We start from the raw sequence: 4,162 nt of genomic DNA, 5'->3' as shown, positions 1-4,162 counted from the left end.
GCGGGAGCACCGCCATGCTTCCCAAGCGGCGCACTTATCCAGTGCGCCACCGGGCCGGCCCTAAAGTGTTGGTTTTGACCCTCTAAGTCAGTGGTTCTCAACAGGGGATGATTTTGACTCCTAGGGGACATTTGGCAGTGTGTGATGACATTTTTGGTTGTTACAACTGGGGGTCCTATTAATGGATTCTAAAATGAATTTCCATATAATCCCACAATCCTACTTCTGGGTATACGCCCAAAGGAATTGAAATCAATATGTCAAAGGGATATTTTTATTCCCAATGTTCATTGCAGCATTATTCTCAATAGCTGAGATATGGAATCAACCTAAGTGTTCGTTGATGAATAAATGGATTTGAAATATGTAGTGGTATATGTACGCAGTGAAACACAATTCAACATTTTTTAAAAAAACAAGAAATTCTGTCATTAGAGACAATATGGATGAACCTAGAGGATATAATGATATAAGCCAGGCACAGAGAGACAAATACTGCATGATCTCACTCATATCTGAAATCTACAAGAGTCAAACTCAGAATTAGAGAGTAGAACGGTGGTTACCAGCAGGGGCGCAGGGAGGGGGAAGGTGGATGGAGAACGGAGAGACATTGATGGGCAGGTGCAAAGTTTCAGTTACATAGAAGGAATAAGTTACAGTGATCTATTGCACAGCAAAGTGACTATAGTTAATAATAATGTATTGTGTATCTCAAAATAACTAAAAGAGAGGATTTTAAACATTCTCACCACAAAGAAATGATAAATATTTGAGGTGACAGGTATGCTAATTAACCTGTTTGATCATTCCACAATGTAACATCACATTGTATCCCATAAATATATACAATTACTACATGTCAATTAAAAATAAAATAAAACTTAAAAAAATTAAGAGGAAGCAAAAGAAAAAGAAAAGGCTTCAAAGCTAGCTCCAAATGTCTGAGAAAAGGAAAAGAACCAATTTCAGAAGGAGGTTAAAATTACAGCTGGTATTGTTTTAAAAGAGAATAGCATAACATAGTAGAATAGCATAAAATAGGAAGAAACGTTGTCACTAAAATAAAACTAGTTTCTTGAGGCCTGGAAAACTCAAACATTGAGGAAAGAATGTTTTCGGGAAGAACATTTAGTGGAAGACATACTATTCTTCACTGCAGCCTAAGCTCTGGACTTTCACACAGCAGCTTTAGGTTAGAAGTCTGCTGAGTATGATTCAGCTGACACAAACATGGCAAACAGCCTCTGGGAAGCAGGTCAAGAGGCATTGATAGCTTCCACTGGGCACAGAGCTAAAATTTTCTTGGAAACTTGGTGTGGATAGAAACAGAAGAGAGAAATGAGCAAGGGCTAGAGAGAATGCAAGTTTGAAAAAGTGGGCTTGGAGAACTGATGACTTAAAATGTGCAGTATCCTATTCAAAATAAAAATGAAGAGATTTTAAAAGATGTGAGACATTGAAAGCAGGGACTCAGACACTTGCACCTCAGTGTTCACGGCAGCATTATTCACAATAGTCAAAGGTGGGAAGGACCCAAGTGACTATCAACAGATGAATGGATAACAAAATGTGATGCACGCGCACGCGCACGCACGCGCACATGTGTGTGTACACATATATACACACACAGAAAGGAATATTATTCAGCCTTAAAAAGAAATAAAATTCTGGGCCAGCCTGGTGGCGCACTGCTACAGTGCGCCGCTTGGGAGCGCGGCGGCACTCCCGCCAAGGGTTCGGATCCCACATACAGGCCGGCCGCTCACTGGCTGAGCGAGGTGCGGGCACAACACCGAGGGTCAATGGGAAAGTACAATAAAGTGTTGTTGGAAGGCAGGGGAGAGTCTTGGCAAAGAGAAGGGTCCTAAGAGATAGAAAATCCAGGTTTATTCCCAGCCTTGCTACGTAAGAGCCAGTTAAACTCAGGCAGTTTCCATCACCAGTAAGCCTGTTTTACATATAAAGTGGTGAAAATAGGATTTTCCTCACTTGGAGGACTGTATGAAATAAGTAGGTTAAGCACTTAGTACTTTGTCTAAAAACACAAAGACAAAGCCAGTGATCTCTTTCAAAAAATCAGATCATGCCTTGCTCCTCTTTAGGACAATGGCTGTGGTGAAGGGTTTGGATCTTCACTTTATTCTAAGCGCACAGGGAAGATATTTGAGAATGGCATTGATTATGGCTAAGTCATGTGGAATAGTATGCAACTGTTAAAAAGGAATGCAGTCTAGATGCAATAAAATGGAAGATATTCAGGAATTATTATGCCCAAAAAAAGCAAGTTGTGGAATAAGAAGAATGGTATGATATAACACATAAAACAGCCACCCAGAACAATACTGTTTATTTTTCTTCAGGCCTGTACACATGTATAGAAAGGCATAGAAAATATAGAAAACTATACTCACCAAACCAATGATGGAGGTTACTTCAAGGGTGAGACTTGTAATTAGAGATAATAGTCAAGGGGAACTTTGACTTATCATTTTAAAACAGTATTAAGAGAATGTATACATCAATTGCTGCAAAATTTAGAACTGTCAAGGCTGATTCCATCCACTCTTTGTGAAACTGACCTGCAGGATCGGCTCAGAGCTGTGTGGACCAACCAAACCCCGTGGTCCTTAAATCCACGTCCACCTCCCTGTCTTTGTTGGACCTCCCCAGGTGCAAGGATGTATTTATGAAATGTGCTTTAATCATAATTTGCTTGCTAGCTGGGATCACTAAACTAATAACAGGTTCCACATCAAAGCTTTCCTTTCCCATTCCTTAAATTCCCTGTCACCGAAAGAGAAGGCGAAAATGCCATAAAACAGTGTTTTCAGAAATGCAGGCTTTGATCCACAAGTGAATCATGAAGTAAGTTTAGCAGGATCTGACCAGCATTGTTTTAATGAAGTAGAGTGGATTAAAAACTAAGAAGAAGATCACGGCATACAATAAGGCTCAGAATTCTTTCACAGAACATTTATTCCAGTTGTGTGCATGCTTATCTGGGAAACAAACTATATTTCCTCCTAGTTCTCAATGTCAAAATATATTTGAGAAACACCTCTATAGAAGTTGTTTTTCATTTAATAAGAAATTCATATTAGGATCTCCTTTGCTACAGCAGCATTTAAGGCTGAGAGACAGTGTTTTAGAACATCTTGAAAAAATAACAAAACAATGGCAGGTGGGGAAAAAATTTATAGCTGCTTATAAATTGTATCCATTTGTATAAAGGACTCAGCAGTTTAGCAAATTCCTGTCTGGGGGTATTGTCTCTCATATCTCTAGAAAGCTCATGTTAACTACTGGAAGAAAAGAATAATGCCATTTGTTCTTCCTGCTGTGTCTACACTCCTGATTTTCTTTTTAATAAAATAACTTCTGAGTGCTTCTAACCTCCACACATTTTTAGGAATTCTCTTTCTCCCGTAATAGTTAGAACCTGGACTACTGCTACGGCTTTTCCAACTCTCTGCCCCAAATCCATCTTATCCATGCTCAGAAAAGTCCTGCTTTCCTTCCTGTTAAATTCCTGTCCATTTTCTTTGCCTTAGCCTAGAAGTTATGCCTGGGGAGGAAAAGAAAGGGACCTAATTATACACATGACAAGTTAATACAGGATTTACTTTAAACTAGGCATTGTTTAAGGAAGTTTACTAGTGCACTGAATCCTCATGACAATCCTACGAGCTAGACACTGTCATCCCCATGTGACAGAAGAAGCAACCAGGTCACTTGCCCAGTTCCCGTATCTCCTAAGGGGCAACGAACCAGCTGATGTCTAACCTTAGCAAAATGATGAACCATTGCTGCTCAGGACAATGTCCACACTGTTGGTCTGGTGTTCAGGAGGTTTCCCGATCTGCCACTTTTGCTTTTGGCCAGGAGTGTCTGATTATGCTGGTGATTTAGGAGGCCTTACCAGGGCTCTATGAAGGATTCTCTGGCTCCTGGAGCCTCAAACTGTGATCCAGGAACAAGCAGCATCTGCTTCACCTGGGAATCCTTTAGACAGGTACAGAGGGTGAGAAATTTTGATTCTCCTTTGATCTTAGAATAGGATGTTTAGGTAAATACATGCATAGGGCCAAAGCCCTCGAGTAGAGGACCAAAGTCCACAGATACCTTGGCAAAAACCCATCTAATCAATTCTTTTTTTTTT

This window comes from Galeopterus variegatus, unplaced genomic scaffold (genome assembly GCF_000696425.1).
Source record: "Galeopterus variegatus unplaced genomic scaffold, G_variegatus-3.0.2 Scaffold6266, whole genome shotgun sequence".
Classification (NCBI taxonomy): domain Eukaryota; kingdom Metazoa; phylum Chordata; class Mammalia; order Dermoptera; family Cynocephalidae; genus Galeopterus; species Galeopterus variegatus.
This window is presented reverse-complemented; position numbering follows the sequence as displayed.